General features: G+C 51.8%; 1 long non-coding RNA gene across 1 annotated transcript; it reads left to right on the top strand.

The window, feature by feature from the left end:
* The first annotated feature begins 2,145 nt into the window (after positions 1–2,145).
* Positions 2,146–11,058, top strand: LOC129213782 (uncharacterized). Its single transcript, XR_008579530.1, has 3 exons — positions 2,146–2,442; positions 3,337–3,451; positions 8,206–11,058. It is a non-coding gene; the product is annotated as an uncharacterized LOC129213782 (long non-coding RNA).
* The last annotated feature ends 6,715 nt before the right edge of the window (positions 11,059–17,773 follow it).

Raw genomic sequence — 17,773 nt, 5'->3', positions numbered from 1 at the left:
GTCAAGGAAAGGATGAGGAGGACTCCTGAAAAGGAAGAGGAGGATTTCTGAGCAGGAGGAGTCCTGAGGAAGAGGACTCCTGGAAGGGAATAAAGAACTACTGAGGAGTAGGACTGGTGAGGAGGAGGAATCCTGAAACAGAAGAGGAAGGTTCCTGAGCAGAAGGACTGCTGAGGAGGATGACTCCTGAGTAGGAAGAGGATGATTCCTGAGCAGGAGGACTCCTGAGGAGGGGGACTCATGAAAAGGAAGAAGGAGACTGCCTGGAATGAGGACTCCTGCAAGGGAAGAGGAGGATCTCTGAGGAGGAGGTGTCCAGAGGAGGACGACTGCTGAAAAGGAAGAAGATGACTCCTGAGGAAGAAAACTCCTATAAAGCAAGAGGAAGATTCCTGAGATGGAATACTCCTGAGGAGGAGGACTCCTTAGGTGGATGATTCGTGAGGAGGGGGACTCCTGAAAAGTATGATTCCTGATGATAAGGACTGCTGAAGGAGGAGGGCTCCTGAAGAGAAAGAAGAAGAGTCCTAAGAAGGAGGCCTCTTGAAGAGGAGGACTCCTATAAAGGAAGAGGAAGATTCCTGAGCTGGAGGACACCTGATGAGGAGGACTCCTATAAAGGAAGAGTAAGATTACTGAGGCGGAGGACACCTGATGAGGAGGACTCCTATAAAGGAAGAGTAAGATTCCTGAGGAGGAGGACTCATGAAGAGGAAGAGGGGGACTACCGTAAAGAGATAGGGCAAGATTCCTGGGGAGAAGAACTCCCGATGCAGAGGGCTCTTGAAAAGGAAGAAAAAGATTGTGTAGGAGGAAGGCTCCTGAAGAGGAAGAGTCAAGGAAAGGATGAGAAGGACTCCTGAGGAGATGACTGGTGAAAAGGAAGATGAAGATTCCTGAGCAAGAGGACTCCTGAAAGGGAAGAGGAACATTCTTGAGCATGAGGACTCCTGAGGAAGAGGACACCTGGAAGGGAATAGAGAACTACTGAGGAGTAGGACTGGTGAGGAGGAGGACTCCTGAAACAGAAGAGGAAGATTTCTGAAGAGGAGGACTCCTGAGGAGGATGACTCCTGAGTAGGAAGAGGATGATTCCTGAAAAGGAGGACTCCTGAGGAAGAGGAGGACTCCTGAAAAGGAAGAGGAAAACTGCCAAGAAGGAGGACTCCTGCAAAGGAAGAGGAGGATTCCTGAGGTGGAAGACTCCTGAGGATTACTCCTGAGTAGGAAGATGAATATTCCTGAGCAGGAGGACTCTGGAGGAGGAGGAGAAGGACTCCTGAAAAAGAAGACGAAAATTCCTGATGAGTAGGGCTCCTGAAGAGAAGGAAGAAGATTCCTGAGAAGGAGGCCTCTTGAGGAGGAGGACTCCTATAAAGGAAGTGGAAAATTCCTGAGGAGGAGTACTCTTGAGGAGGACTCATGAAAAGGAAGAGGGGGACTCGTGAGGAGGTAGGGCAAGATTCCCGGGGATAAGGACTCCTGAGGAGTAGGACTCATGAAAAAGAAGTGATAGATTCCTGAAGAGGAGGACTCCTGTTCTGAACCAAGGTACTGTATGGGCAATGAGGGAAGAAGAGATTTCCGTATGCTCAACTACAGAGTTTTACCAAGTGTATTCCTTGATGGTTTTGCTCCAGGGAGTCAACCTGAATGTTGTTGATACTGATGTGGGAGAGTGTCACAGGGCTTGGCCGAATCCCCTCTCTCTCTGCAGTGTGCTGAAGGCAACTCTGTCCCCAGCCGGTCAATGGTGAGGAGGTATTTGTGGATGTGGTGCTCTCTTCAACGCCCATGCTGTGTGTTTTGACTGGCTCTTGTGCCCATCTTGTTGCTGGGAACAGACTCCCTTCTGGTGGACTGTGGGGAGGGGAAGGTGAGGGGGAACCAAACCGGGCGTCAACTGGGCCTTGCCACTCCTGCGCTGAGCTGTGCATGGCCTCAGCCCTTGCTGCAGCCCCGAGCCCTCCTGCTCCCCCTGTGTCGGGGCTGTGTCAGGACGGGCAGCACCAGGTGCCTCAGCCGGGCCTGACCTGGCCCGGGGCTGCCGAAGGGCCGGGCGGGGCCGGGTGGAGCAGGAGGCCCAGAGCCCAGCTGGGGCGGCCGGCCCTGTTGCCCAGACGCACCGAGGCTGCCGGCGAATGGGGCGGCGCTCTGCTGTAGGAGAGGGAGTTCGGGGTGGTCAACAGGGGTGCCTATGCCTGAGGGCCCTGCCCTGGTTGGGGGAGGCCAGGGCCTCCCTGCGGGTAGCTGGGGCTGCTGAGCTACCGGCTGCTGCCGTGGCAGAGCCCCCTCGGAGGAAGCTGCCCTTGCAGTGGAGAGGCAGGGGCCGGCCCGTTCCAGGAGAGCTGGCCTGGAGGCCGTGCCTAGGGCCTGGCTGGAGCCGGGCTGTGTCAAGGCCAAGCCGCCTCAATGAGCCCTCCCCGGGAGGGGCTGGAGCAGGTATGTAGCACGGGGCTGGGGCTTGCCCCAGGCTTGGCTTCAGGAGGGGTTTGGCTGGGGCTGAGGTGAGGGGCCGTCAGGGCTGGGCAGGGCTTGCCTGGGCTGGGCTGCCCTGCTTGCCCGTGTTAGGCTTTGCCCCCGGGACCGGTCCCTGGGGCCGGCTCTGGGTTGGGCGCCGCTTTCTCTCCCTTCTGCCTGCTGCCGCCAGAGCCGCAGGCGGGCGCTGCCTCCCTCCGGCAGCGGTTGCTCGCGCGGCTTCGGGAAGGCTCGGGCGGGAACGGCCGGCGCGAGGTGGGGGGGTTGGGGCGCGCTGAAGGCAGCGGGGCGCTGCGCGTGGAGCTGCCAGCGGGCCGGAGCGGCGCTGCCCGGAGGAGGAGGAGGGGGGCGTTTTCGGGGAGAACGGCCGGGGGAGCGGGCACCTGGTCCCGAGGTATTGGCAAGGGGAGAAGGCTGCTTTCCTCTGGGGAGCAGGCGGTGGGCAGCCTGCTGTGAGGGCCCGGCGCTGCGACAGGCACGAAGGCTGAGGTATTAGCGGTTCAGAGGCTGAGCACTGGAGGTGGAGGCTGGGGACCTCAGGTGCTGCCGGTTTCCACCTCACCAAAGATTATTACAGCCCTCCTGCCCCCACCTCCTGGTGAGGGTGCCTGTTGCTCTTCCATCCCTGCTGCTCCCAGGGGGAGGAGGGGACTGGCTTTCAGAGAGGCCCCCTGCCCTCATGCTTGTGAAAGTCCTGTGGGGTCTAGTCTAGAGTGCGCTGGCTTGCACGTTGCTTTCCCTGCTATGTAGCTGTTTGCAGAATGTGCTGCATTCTGCTGTTTGGCAGCCCAGAAATGAGTCTCTCTGCATTATTTTTCATCTATATTGCAGTGTAGTAATGCTGCTTCTTTCTTGCAGCATATTCTGATGAGCTTGAGACTAAGATGAGGAGACTAGAGCAGACTGGTCACCAAGTTGGCTTCTCTGCGATACCCAGCGGGGACCCGCTCTTAAATGACTTTCAAGCTGGCTGGTAAGAAACTAAGTTGTGAAGAAAGAGTATTCTGAAGGTGAAAAGTTGAATGGAAGCAAAACTTGGTAGAAACGAATGCCTCTTAGCTGACACTGAGCCCGGATTTCACAAGCTAGCATAGTGGTAGCTCGTGCTCACACTCAGTGATGGTGCGGGATGCTTTGAACCCACTGAAAGTCAAGTGTAGCCTGTTCTCCCTTCTCCAATCTTTTCCTGTCTGCATACCCTCCAAGTACCAGTACGTGACACCTCCTGTCTGTCTGTCTGTCTGACAGGTCTGTTTGCACCCAGCCACAGGAAATGGGGACATTTAGCGGCAGCAGCAGCTCGGATGATTCTAGAATAGCCTTTGCTTTGAAATGCATTACTTCTTGCTAGAAAGTGGGAAATCGCCAAGGCCAAAATACTTTCCACTTGACTCATTTCATAACAACTCATCTCTGCTCTTAGATCAGCCTGTTCTGTCTGAGGCTTATTGCCTTCCTGAAAGGCAATCTCCTTGGTTCCTTCCTCTCTGCCTTCCCAGGGTGAATTCACTTGGTAGGGTGGAGGGATTCCCCTTTCTGCTTGGTAAAGACAGTATCATATCTGGTGCTTGTGGTAGCATCTTGCATTTGGGAAAAGTGAACGTTTGTTCCTGGTGGGGAGGCCAGGAGCAAGGTTTGCAGTTGTTGTGGACCCTTGCAGAGCAAAATTGCACCCGAGTCGCCCTGAGATAGCTGCCCTGGCTAAACGTGCTTTGCCTTTGCTGTATGTGGCATGCTCCGCTTGAGTCATAGTCCTGCCCACATTTATATTTAAATGGGAATATTTTTATGAATGATATTTCTATAAAAGTACTGGTATTTTAGAAGTCTGTAAATATTGATGTCAGTATATAGATTTCAATAACATATATATAAAAAAGACTTTTCTTTTTAGTCCAGAAGCAGGGTGTCTCTGTATCAGATACTACCCAACAGTCTGACCAGTTCATTGAGTGCCCTCAATGAGGGTGACAGCAAGTTTGGCTGGTTGCGGTTCCTTCTTCCCCCTGGGGGAGAGAAAGGCGGGGGGAGGATCTTGAGCTGCACATGGCCCACTTTCCCCCGGAGGAGCTGTCGTGTGTCTTCTCATGTGCCTGTCAGCCCTGTGCTTTCGGGGACTGTTTTACTTGCCTCCATCTGGTCTGAGATGGCTTCCGATGGGAAGACATAGCCTTTAAACTCTGCCTTCATTTGTGTTACCTGTCTGAAGTGGCTTTAGTGTGCCCTAGGCTTGCCATGCTTCAGCTCTGTAGAAGTGATGGAAGGTAAGGGTTGCTGCCTCAAGCAACTCACTTGATGTCCTAGGATCAAGTGTTGTGCTCCGCAAATGCTTTTGTAGAGCTCAACATGAGCAGTGGCCAGTGATGAATTAGGAGAGTACTGGAGTGAAATAAGAAATCTGTGGGGATTCGTAGAGTGGGGTAGGTCGGGCGGGTCCTCCCGATGCCATCTAGTCTGATTTCCTGCTCAGAGCAGGTCCAGTCAGATCATGTTGCTCTGGGCTGTGTCCAGTCACGTTTAGGCTGTCTCCAAGGATGGAGATTAGGTATCATTCCTGGGCAACTTATTCCAGTGCTTGGGCACCCTTGTGGTGAGCAGCTTTCTTTGTCTTGAACACAGGTGGTAGATACTAGATGTTGAGGTAGGTGAGGTACTGCTTCTTGATGTACGTGTCTTACGTTTAGCCCGTATAGTCTCTACGCAGACAGAAAAGTCTCTTGTCACCTTGCCTGCATATATTCTGCATAGGCTGTATTCTAAAGAAAAGACTGAAAAGCCTTCCTCTCCTATCAAATGTATTCTACAGAGAGAAACCAAATCCTCTCTTCAGGATCTCTTGCGTGTACAGACAGAACAGCATGCCTGTAAGGGCCTTCTGTAGTCTTCTGTGGAAAGAGGCTATCTTCTGTAAGCAGAGACGACCTGCTTCATCTCTTTGTATCTACTCTACATACAGATAGTACATATTCTGTGTACTGCCAATATATGAGCTCTATACGGACAGGAAAAAAACCCCCATGCCTTGCCTCCCTCTCTCTCTGTGTATGTCTGCATGTAAAGTATGTGTATTCGTGTGCACGTGTTCCAAGTCAGGGCAGTGTACACTCCATGCACAGAGAGAAATGCCCTTCCTCCCATGGCCTTGAAAGTGTCTGTCTTCCATGTAGAGACAGTATCTATTGAACATAAAGACCTCGACATCCATAGTCAAGATAAAGCGTAGCTTCCCCTCACCTGGCTGCCTCTTTTGGGTAGGAGTTGACAAATTGTGTGTCTGTTTGGTATGTTCTGTGAATGTGCTCTGTGTAGAGAGTGCATCTATGGTGATAAGACCATGGTTGTGCTTCCTGTATACTTTTCTATGTGTAGATAATGTATCTTCTGAATAGGGAGAGGAATAAAGCCTCAGGGAGATGAGATCAGCTGAGGCTTCTTTTCCTGGCGATGGAGTATATAGTGTCTGTGGATGTTCCGTATAGACTGTGCGTGGGGGTGTGTGTATCTATATACTCGAAAGACTTCTATTGACATGTGTCTCTGTCTGTCCGTAGGAATTCTGTTTATGCTTGTTGCATGTTTTCTGTATATATTCTGTGCATTTAAAGATATCTAGATATCTTTGCTAGCTGCGCGTGCTTTATATCCGAACAGAAATTGCCTCACTCAAGCAATGCAGGCCTTGTTCTGTATGTAGAACAGATAATATAACAACCTACAGATAGTGTAAATTGAAATGAAGCAAGACTCAGCTAGGCAAGGTGAGGCTTTTTTGTTTCCATGTAAACTACATACTCTCTCGTTTATGCCCTGTTCACAGATGCTACAAGCTCAGCCAGACTCTTCCAAGTGTAAGCAGTAAACATACCGTCAAGTTCTCTTCAGCCTATAGATGGAAAGCAGGGACACGGTGCAAATCCTTTTGTCCGTCCACCTAGTCTCTGGTGCCTGAGTGTCTTGTAGCTTGAGCCTGGGGAGCTCAGCTGAGTCTTGTGCATTGACACAGATGTGGGCTTTGTGCTGCTTGTGTGTCTCTTGGGTAGCAGGTGATCAGCAAGGGCGAGGTGAGAATGACCGGAGGAGCAGAGAAGTGGCTCCCGGGTGAAACGGGAGTTCTGCAGGTGGCCATTTGAAGGGGCTAAGGGGAATGTTTTGGGGGCCACCTTGTATCTTGGCCAGAAAGGGCCTTCTGTGAGTGGCAGGTTTCCTCAAAGGCAGAGGAGTGGGTTGTGCCCCTGTGCAGGGGCCACCTGTGGAGGATGAAAGCTCCCTAGGAAGCATGAAGAGCGGTTGGCACAGAGTTGACTAATCCCCGTGCAATAGCAGGGCTCTGGGAGGAGGTGTGGCATTTGTGTACCCATCAGGTGTAGTCCAGCTAAGCGCAGACAGCGTTTCCGTTGTGGGAGTGTGCAGTGTGGTTCTTGGGTGCAGGAAAATGAGGGAGAGATGAGGAATTTCCCAGGAACCCCTAGGAGACGATGAATTGGGATGCATTCAAGGACTTTTGCAGGACTTGCTAGGAATTCCTGTCTCTAGGAGATAGACAGGGATGTTGCTGGCTACTAATCTCCGAAATGGAATAAAAATAGCTATTCCACTGCTGTTTTCTAGGATCGCCCACACTAGTTTTGAAGCGTGCAAGGAGCGCATCACCGTCTGGCCCTGGAGGACCACTTTGCTGCCCAGCTGTTTTAGAGCACTTCATCACTTGGCTTTTCTGGAGGTTTTTCATTGGCTTTTTTTTCTTATGGCTAAAATGCCCCATTCTTATTGGAGTGCGTCACCACCCAGCATTTTTTGGAGTGCTACACAATGCAGCCCTAGAGGAGCCCTCCACCCTTGGGTTTTTGGCACCCTCCATCTCCCTGGTGGTCTTCAGGGCTCTGTCCTGGGGCTTTTTAAAAGCACTCCAGCCTGGGTTTTGGTTTTTTTTTTTTTTTTTGAGCTCTGCACCGTGAGCCTTTTTCAGAGCTCTTCACCACTGAGATATTTTGGAGCGCTTCACCTTGGTGCTTTTTAAGAGTGCTCCATGCCAGGGCTTTTTCAGAGGCCTCCATCACTTGAGTGTTTTGGGGCTTGCCAGCGCAGGGGTTTTGGGGAACACTATACATGGGGACTGTTTGGGAGTGCTGCTCTGTTACTTGGGAGAGTTTCACCATTTAGGTTTTTGGGTATTCTGTATTGTTTTAGTATTTTATGGAACAGGACAACACCTAGCATTTTTTTGAATTATTTACAACAGCATCCTGGAGGAGTACATCACCTCATTGCCCAGGAAGACGGAGCACTGCGGTTGGGGAATGCTTCAACGAATGGTCCTGGAAGAGTACATTACTGTTTTGGTTTCTGGGAGCCTTTTTTTTTTTTTTTTGAGTTGTCCCTGATTTTTCTTTATGTGTGTGTTTGGTTTTTTTTTTTTTTTTAGCTTAACACCCAGGGATTTTTTTTTTTTTTTGAGTCCTCAATGTCCCCTGAACCGCACCTGCCCTGGGTCTCTTTGTGAGCCCCCCCAGAGAGGGTGCTGCCAGCCCAGGTCTCTTTGCGAGTCCCCCCAAGCGCTGCTGGCCCAGAGCTTTATTGTTGCACTATATTGATTTTGTATTTTCTGGAAGTCTGTAGCAGTCTTCAATAGTTTCACCAGTTCGCTAGACTACTGCACCACCACTTGGGTTTTTTGAGCTGTTCACTGTGTTGTTCTTTTGCAGTCATCACTGTTTCTTTTTTTGGCAGGTCTCCAGTCTGGGTCTTTGTAGGAGCCCTCCATCTCCTGTGTGTGTTCGAGGTCTCCACCTGCTGCTGTCCCGGAGGTCTCCAGACTTGAACTTTTTATGGAGCTGTGTTGGGTTTGCATGGCAAGGTTTTGGTAGCGGGGGGGCTACAGGGGTGGCTTCTGTGAGAAGCTGCTAGAAGCTTCCCCTGTGTCTGATAGAGCCAATGCCAGCCGGCTCCAAGACGGACCCGCCGCTGGCCAAGGCCAAGCTAATCAGCGCCTCTGTGATAACATATTTAAGAAGAAGAAAAACATTTAGAGAGAGAGCTTTTGCAGCCGGAGAGAGGAGTGAGAAGATGTAAGAAACTCTGCAGACACCAAGGCCAGTGCAGAAGGAGGGGCAGGAGGTGCTCCAGACACCAGAGCAGAGATCCCCCTGCAGCCCATGGTGAAGACCATGGTGAAGCAGGCTGTCCCCCTGCAGCCCATGGAGGAAGGATGGGGGGTGTAGAGATTCCACCTGCAGCCCATGGAGGACCCCACACTGGAGCAGGTGGAGGCACCTGAAGGAGGCTGTGGACCATGGGAAGCCCGCACTGGAGCAAGCTCCTGGCAGGACCTGTGGCCCCGTGGAGAGAGGAGCCCACGCCAGAGCAGGTTTGCTGGAAGGACTTGTGACCCTGTGGGGGACCCACGCTGGAGCAGTCTGCTCCTGAAGGTCTGCACCCTGTGGGAGAGACTCACGTTGGAGCAGTTGGTGAAGGACTGTCTCCCATGAGAGGGACTCCTCCATGCTGGAGCAGGGGAATGTTGAGAGGAGTCCTCCCCCTGAGGAGGAACAAGCAGCAGTAACAACATGTGATGAACTGACCACAACCCCCATTCCCCGTCCCCCTGTGCTGCTGAGGGGGGGCGGAGGTTGAAGCCGGGAGTGAAGTTGACCCTGGGAAGATGGGAGGGGTGGGGGGAGGTGTTTTAAGATTTGATTGTATTTCTCATTCCTCTACTCTGTTTGCTTAGTAATAAGTTAGATGAATTTCTTCTCTAAGTTCAGTCTGTTTTGCTCGTGACGATAACTAGTGAGTGATCTCTCCCTGTCCTTATCTCGACCCAGAAGCTTTTTGTTATACTTTTTCTCCCCTGTCTGGTGACCAAGGGACATGATAGAGCAGCTCTGGTGGGCACCTGGCCCCCAGCCAGGGTCAACCCACCACAACCCTCCAAAATAGATGGTGATTCCCCAGCATTTCACAAGGCCCTGCACACAGGGAGGACCCTCCCTCAATCCCAGGAGTTATGCAAAGTCCATTCCCCTTACAAATATCCTTCCATTCCCCCAGCTTGCCTCTTAGTTTCCTCAATTTCTTGCCTCACAGCAATGCTGCAGAGCTGGGCCCTGGCTCCCACACAGTCTCACTACCTCCCTCTTGGGTTTCCTGTACATGCATTTTACCAAAGCCTCGCACTTCTCAGCTTGAATGGCTTAAAATGCATTACAAGAAAGCTATGGAGTATTCTGAGACAAACTCCCTATTTCATTTATTCTCCAAAATCTCCAACATGAGGTTCCCTGCTCGGGGAAAACCTTCTCCCAGGCTGGGAAACAACCCAGTGCGAGGTGTAAGTGCCCATCAGCCGTGCCCGGGGGCTGCAAGCCAGGTCTGTCACACCAAACCCTGGGCAAAAAAACCCCAAAACACCACCACCAGCTGTTCCTGGTACAGTCCAGCCCCCATGAGATGAAGGGATGAGGTGCCACTGAGTGGGTGAGCCACCTCCGGGCGTGGGCAAGCTGCTGCCGGGTGCGATCGCACCCACAATGCTGGGCCCAGGTGTCCCGGAGTGGGGGAGACCGGAAGCAGGACCCGAGCATCCCCGGTGCCAGGGGTGGGGGGAGCCAGCCTTCCCCAGGCCAGGAGCCACTAGAGAGCAATAGCTGTATGTCCCACACCCACAGCAGCTGAAGGCCAGCCAGGGAGCAGCTGAGGGACCCCCAGGGATGCACAGGGACTGCTTGGGTGTCCACAGGGACACACCAGGGCATCTTTCCTGAAGATTAAAAAAAAAACCAACAAGTCTTTTTGAACTTTTCTGCTCAGTGGGTAAGGGAGACACACCTTTAGCACCCAGGACATCCCAGATGCTCCCAGGCTATTGCAGCTCAGAGCCACCACTCCAACACAAAGCAGAGAGACACAGCCCCAGGTGAGCTGCTTTTTATCCCCTGCTAATTAGGCTAATTTAGGGAAAACCTGTTCCTGCCCAAGATAGGCAGGTGTCAGCAGTTACTTTCCACCTTGCAAGAAATACTAGAGCCACTCTGGTGTGCCTCTGAGTTTTGTGGGGATGTATTTCCTCGCTCCCACAATGCTCCCATCACCTCTCCATTGGGCATTCCCTTTGCCCCAGGCCTGGAAGCTGGTTGCTCCCCAGTATGACCCTTTGCTCTCTGTTACCCTGTGGGGAAGGGCCTGCTCTGCTGCTTCCCCTCCACCACGCTGTTACCGGAAAGCGGCAAAAGAATTCACTCTCTAAGGCTTATTTGGAAGTTTTAGAAAGCAGGCATTCTTTATTGCAGTGCTGGGTGCACGGGGGATAACTCCACCTAAGGTGCACACCCAAAAGACAAAACTAGCAAGTACTTCTACTATGTTCATAGACATATTCAGTATCTTTCCCAGTAGTGCTTATCACAGGCAGGGATCTTCCTTGGGAACTCGTTAGCATATGCTAATGTCTTTCCCCCATGTTTGTTGACACCTCGGGGGTCTTCAGACTCACTCCTGGTATCACATATACCTTATCCCTCAAGGCCGGTTTTGGGATCACCTTGTAACTCTCTTATCTTTTTTTGCACATCTGTTCTTCCAAGGCCCAGCTCTTTAAAATGAGATTGTTCCAGAGCTCCTTATCTTACAACTAACTGTTTTCTAAGTGACAATGGTTTCCCTTTTGTTTGGTTACATGGATTGAGCAATAGCTCTAATTGCTTGAATTGATCTTAAGATTTCCATAGTCACAGGTATCAACATCCTCATTGACACGGAGGGGCTCACGGGAGAAGCACCCCAGCCCTGCCACCTTTGTGTTTGGCCAGTCCCCAGCTCCATCCCCTGCTCTGGGCGCTTCCCCGGCTGCCACCAGCCCCTGGTTTATCAGGCCAGGGTGGTGGGAGATAGGGAGGGAGGCTGATAAGCCCTCCAGTGGCAGCGTGCTGGAAACAGTCCCACTGGTGCTGTTAGATCAGAGCGCTGGGAAAATGCCTCCAGCTCCCCGGCCCACCAGCGCAGCGGGCTGGGGCTGGGGGGCTGCAGAGCTGTTGAAAAGCACAGAAGGAGGAGCCGTGTTGGAGCTGAAGTGTTTCGCTAGCAGGCTGCAGGGCTGGCTGCTGCCTCCCAGGGTACCGGGGCTTGTCAGGGGTCTGACCAGCAGCCCTAGGAAGGCTGCTTTGGCATCTGACCCTGCAGTCTCCATCCATAGGCTTCACTGCCTTTTTTCCCCAGCTGGTAAGAAAACTCACTTCTCCCTCCCTCCCTCCCTCCCTCCCTCCCTCCCTCCCTCCCTCCCTCCCCCCCCCAGGCCACCGGTGGCCAGAGGTCTCAGCTGGCTGGAAACATGCTGGTTGGGTGTTTGAGCTCCTGCGAAGGAGCTCTGGTATCCACACAGACCTCTCTTTGCATGTACCTGGAGGACCAGCACGTGTGAAAGGCTGTGGTCCTCCTTTCATAATGATCTCTACCCATTGTAAACCCTTTTTCCACCAGGAAAAACAACCAATCGCAATAAGGTTTAGCAGATTGCACCCTGCTTACTACAAGTTATTGTGGAGCGGAGAACGCAAACCCTTCAAGCCACTTGTCGTCGAGGAAAAGGGACTCTTTCCTTGCAGCAGCTCCTCTGCATGGGCTCAGCCCAAGCTGAGACCCTGTCACCCACCTCTCACCTGGCACTAAGTTTATCTAGATTCAGGTTTGGAAATGCTGATGCTTGTCAGGGTTCCTATTCTTGGCTCTGCAAAATGAGGCGTATCTGCAGAGGCATCCTCAGCTGGGGCACACCATCAGCCGTGCCACTGCTGGAGCGGGCACGGCAGCGCGCAAACTGAACAACCCCTCCGACTTGCACCCCAAGACCATGCAACTGGCAGGTTTCAAAGCCTGCAGGTGGTTGCAGGGTTCACAGAAACGTCATCCAGTTCCTAAATATCTTAAAACAAAGCCTTGGTGGGTGTCAGGACAGAAGAACATAATCTGACACCAGAACAGTGCTATCCTCTCCAAAACACCTGGTGCATCGAGACTGGTCCACAGATTGGAGGGAACCTGCCTTGGGAGTCTTTTCCCATTGAAACTGAAAAATCTGGAATGCCACCTCTGATTTTTCTTCTTCCTTGTCAAGGCTTGAATGCAGCTCCCTCAAAGAACAGCACTGGGATGGACGGTCTTACTCCGAAGCGATACTGCTGTAAACGGGAGCAGACCAGAGGCAGTCCTGGCTACAGCACAAACAGGGTGGCATGTGTCACTGGAGATGACCGGTCCTGGCAGAGCGGTGGCACCTGGAGGAAGAGTGCCAGCAGTGGGAAAGGGGGCACAGCCTCACGTCGCCCTTCCCAAGCAGACAGAGCTGGGGCTGAGAAACAGATGGAGCCGGCAGGACAAAAAGCCCAGTGAAAATCTATCCGTGGGGTGGGTACCACAAAAGTCAGGAGAAACGGGTGCTGGCAAAGCAGCACCGGAGGGAGAGGGGGCTGTAGCCCTGCAGAGCCCCACGCTGCAGTCTGAGTCACCGGTTGGAAATCCTCACGCACTGGGGCTGATGCATCTCTCTGCTGGGTAAGAGAAGTGGGAAACAAGCTACTGTTCTGGGACACTCGGATTCCTCTGCTTTGAATTGTTATTGTTTCCATTTCAATGTTAGGACTTTCACGTGAGGTTTTACAAACCATGTTATTGGTTGGTTTCTTTATGGTCTTGTTTTCCTTCCCCTCACACAGCAGACACAGCTCCTGTACCAATCTGTGCAGCAAACAGAGCTAAATGTCCCCAGCATGAAACCCATGTCTGTATTTTTTCTAATTTTAATATACGCAACTAATCAATTTGTACTGAGTTACAAATGCAGAAGCTGGAGTGTACCTTCTCCTCCCAAACTTGGGTTAACAGTATGATGTTTACCGTGTGCGCGCACTTATCTCTTTCCCTCTCTCTCTACATTATGTAGACAGGAATGTATATGTGCACACATTCTCCTAAACAAGATATTTTTTCTACAGAAATCTCCAAGGTGGGAACAAGGAGCAGATCTTCTCTGTCCACCTAACCTTTTTCTCTTTAGCCTGGGAAGGACCTGAAACGATCCTATGTTTAGGCATGTCCACCAGCAGCGGAAGATCAGTGCTGAGCAGAGCCCCCGCAGCTGCCTTGCCGTGCCGCTCAGAGGCAACCTTCCTTCCTGCTCCCATTCCCCAGCATCTCCTTGGCCTTCGGGCAGCTTTCAAAGCTCACAGGCAGGCAACGCCGAGCCATGGGAACACCCTGCTCCTACTTTCTCCCTAATATTTCCACAGTGAGTAAATCTCCACCCTTTTAGGGCTCTCAAATCTATTATTTTTACATTTGCAGTGGATTCCCTGGCTGGCCCTGTTATTAATGAAAACCTCCAGGAAAGCTCCTCAAATACAGCTTTGACTTTCTGCCCAGGACCTGTGGACAAGGGGAAAAAAAAAAAAAAATAAGGCAACATTAATAAAGCAGGAGGTTTCTATTAAGTCTGAGGGACTGGACGTCCTGGCTTTCTTGGATGCTGAAATCCTCTAGTGCGAGCTAAATCTCATACACTTCATTTTCCCAATCTCTCCTTCAATATATTTTAAGAGAACATTGCTAGTAGCAGAGTAAATAATGCCCTAACTGCAAACATGGGGTCTGCAGAGTGGCGTGGGGTCAGCCTATGGGCTGTGGCATCCTCCACTGTGCTCTGCTTGTGGTCTCAGCCCTCTCTCCGTAATCAGGGGGTTGAGCTTGAAGAGGTTTTAATTAGCACCATTTGGACTAGAGGCACAAATCCACTGGCAGTTCCGAATAGCCAAAAAAGGACTATTTTGGACTATCTGCCCAGTTCACAGGCCACCTAGTCTGCAAACACATCCCAGCCCTCTCTACAAGATCAAGGTACGTAAGGCAGGATACAAATGTAAATCTCACTTTGAAAGCCACAGTGAGTGGCCCTGCTTTGTGACGTGCTGCCTTTGTCCTACGTAACACTCAGAAACCAAGGTGTAATCACGTTGTTTTGGATGCAAAGGTTAGAAAGACCGTCTTCTCCAGCTGAAGTTTCCTCTAGTGGAAAGATGCATGCAGGAACAGCGCTGGGATGGGCAGCTGTAGCTCTTGGCTGGAGATGATGCATTCTAGGGCTGGAGCAGCGTGGATCCGATCTGTTCCTAGCAGTGCCAAAATTGCTCTGGGTTCTTGCTGTTCCCTGTCTGGCCAGGGCTGGGAGAGGCTGAGAACTGCGTCTGTAAGCAGTGCTCTGCACAAAGCACTGCGGGTTTGGGATGGATTGATAGCTGCTGTGATTTTAGATGTCATGTGGCTTCACACATAGTCGGTAAAGCTCCTCTCCATTTTCCCAGTAACCAAACGTGAATCACATCACAACAGGGCTCCATTGCCATCCACCCTGAGAAAGCAGCAATGGATTCTTCTACTAGGTTGGTAGAAGGATGGTAACAGCATCTTCATAGCACTCATCCTCCTTGCCCTCTGCCCCACTTGATCCATCACAGGTCAAATTCAGCGCTGCCACGATGAAACACGTGGCCTGCTCCTGTTGGGGAGAAGGGTCCAAGGATGATGCTGTGAACAATTCACATCCTTGGTAGATGAGGCGTGAAATGGGTCCCTGAACAGATGATGTAGCTTTAGCACTGGGAAAGCATCACAACACATCCGTGCAATGGCTCGCTCAGGTGGGGCCAAGAGCATGGAAGGAGGTTTCCTCTCTGCAGGCTGTGCTGCGGGAAGCCCTGCGAGGAGCCGGGTTCAGGATCGCCCTGGCTCCGTCCCCCCGCAGTGGTTTTACAGGTCCCGGCAGGACTCGTATTGAGTGGAAGCACGTGAATTGAGGGGAGGGGGCAGAGAGAGAGTAACTCCCTGCGAGTGGCCAAATGTCATAAACATACTCACTAACCACTTTTCAGAATACACACGTAATCATAGGTGGTATTTATATTTTTACCACCCCAGTGGGACTTTGGCATCTAAATCGGATTTTCCCACCCTGACCCAAATAAACGTTCAGGAGTGGAAAGAACAGATTGCCTTTGCTGGAAACAACCATGTGCTCATTCCAGGGGGATGGCAGCTGAGCAATCCTCATTTCTCTGGACCACTTAGACCTTGCAAAGCTCCCCCCTCTTCTCCCCGAGCTCTGGAGAACCCACTCACATTGGGCCTGTTCCAAGCTCCACCAAAGTTGGTGGAAAGTCTCCATCTGGCTCACACAGATTTTTACCAATCCCTTGACCATTAAAATGGAGCCAAAAAGGTTGGGTGGGTAGAGTCCAAACATCTCCATCCCTCCTCAGAAAAATCTTTACCCGCATTTCAGACCTGATCCCTGAAATGTGCCTCCATTAGGAATGGACTATGGGGGAGCGATCCCCAGGAAAGGGCCGCCCTCCCCTACCCCCAGTAGGGTACCTTTAAGGCCACAGGCTCCCCAACTGCCAGGATAGCCCTTGATGGCTATTTGCATAGCCATCACAGTGGCCTCCTGATGTCACAAGCTACCTCACCACATTCTGTTCCGGACCCTATAAATACGGGCCCCCAGCACTTGTCCCACATTCGCTGAGCTTTCGAGTCCTCAAATTCCACGCTGGTTGGAAGGATGAAGAGTCAAAGAGGCAAAGCGAGCGGGCGCTCACCTCTGTGTGGGCACCCACAGGAGGAGCTGCAGGAGGCGCGGAGGAAGAGGCTGCGTCAGAGGGGAGGCACCATCAGCTACGCGGTCCTCTTCCACGTAGCTGATGGTGCAGAGCCAATGGAGGTGGATCCACCTGAAGACGAGGAGGAGCCGATGGAGGTGGATCCACCTCCAGGATGGCTCCCCTGGCACCACAACATCGTGCCAGGGCTCCCCTCCACACCACCATCGACGCGGTGCCGTAGGGTCATCCGGCCAGTGCCCTACCGCCAGCCCTGCCTCCGCGCTCGGCGCTAGCCGGGAGGCTGACCCTCCGCGCCTGGCCGGCCTGCAGGCTTCCTTCCCATCCCCCGTCCTCTACCCTACCCCTCACCCCTTCTGAAGGGATGTCATCTCTTCTGCACTGAGCTCTGGGAAAAGGGGACAAGACAACATGGCGTCAGAGCTTCAGCCGCTGCGCCAGGAGAAGTCCCTCAGCGGGCCACCGAGGTCCCTGGGGCCTGGAGACGGGGTCTCTTCGGCCTGGAGACGAGAAGGCTGCCCGATGGGAGGCTGCAGAGGAAGCCAGATGCTCCACGGCGGCACACAAAGAACAGCAGTGTGTCAAGCACAATTTATGGGAGGATATAAAGCTTGTGAAAGAATTCAACCTGTAATGGACTATGACTGCTGTGTTGCCGCACCTGGTGTAGGCTGTTGTTCTTGATTTTGGTTCTCTTCCTCATCTTTAATTTAAAAGGGCTTGTTGAATTTGAAAATAGCCCACTAACAGCCTGCTAGTACTGTTGGTTCCTAATGTCTTAACAGTTGTTATGATGGATTTGGGGGTTTGGTTTTGGGTTTTGCATGTTTTCAGTTATTAGGAACCTGAAAAGAACCTTTATTTCTAGCAGTGATGACTCGAAACCTGAAGTTAGGTTGACATAAAGCTCATCAAGGATAAAATACTAATACCTACTTTTCTGAAATTCTTTCAAAATCCAGTGTGAGAATTTTACATTCATACAGTTACAGTGTTATAAGGGTTTTCCAGTCCCTCGTAGAAGCTGCTATCCTAGGCTACAGTTGGGGAAAGGGTTAAAAATGGCCTAGCTGCAGGGGGTAAAGGAGATTCCTTTGCATGAATTGCAGAGGGTAGAACAAGGGCCTCATCTTCAGGGGATATTGCAGTGAGGAAGTTAGGAAAATTGCTAGGTTGGAGTCCTGGAGGTTGGCCAAAGCAGAGGAGGCCTGCTCTTTACCTGCCCTGACGAGAGAGGGAGTATTACACGGCTGTTTCCCCTGTGTGGGGAGAATGGGACCAGATAGGAATCCCATGCGGTGCAGGGGCTTGCCAACACAATTTCTGTCACATTTTTAAGCTGTGACCTAATTTGTGGAGGTGAAACCAACTTTTTAAAGCTGGCTTCCTAAGGAAGCAGATTTCGGGGGCGGGGGGGGTGGGGGTGGGGGGTTGTTGTTCATGTCTGCTTCTGTGTGTAGAGAAGCCACACAGGTTTTTCAGAGAGTCAGGGTGCTAATAGTGTGTGCTCCAAAGTTACTGCCCACTGTGGAAATGGTACAGTAGAGCCCTTATATATGTTTCAGCTATGAGAGCTACAGTCATGAAACGCATCTTTTGGAAAATTTGTTTCATGAACATGGATGCCATTGGAA

The sequence above is a fragment of the Grus americana genome, chromosome 16 (genome assembly GCF_028858705.1).
Source record: "Grus americana isolate bGruAme1 chromosome 16, bGruAme1.mat, whole genome shotgun sequence".
In the NCBI taxonomy this organism is placed as follows: Eukaryota; Metazoa; Chordata; class Aves; order Gruiformes; family Gruidae; genus Grus; species Grus americana.
The sequence above is the reverse complement of the archived record's forward strand: the minus strand, read 5'-3'. Positions and strand labels throughout refer to the sequence as shown.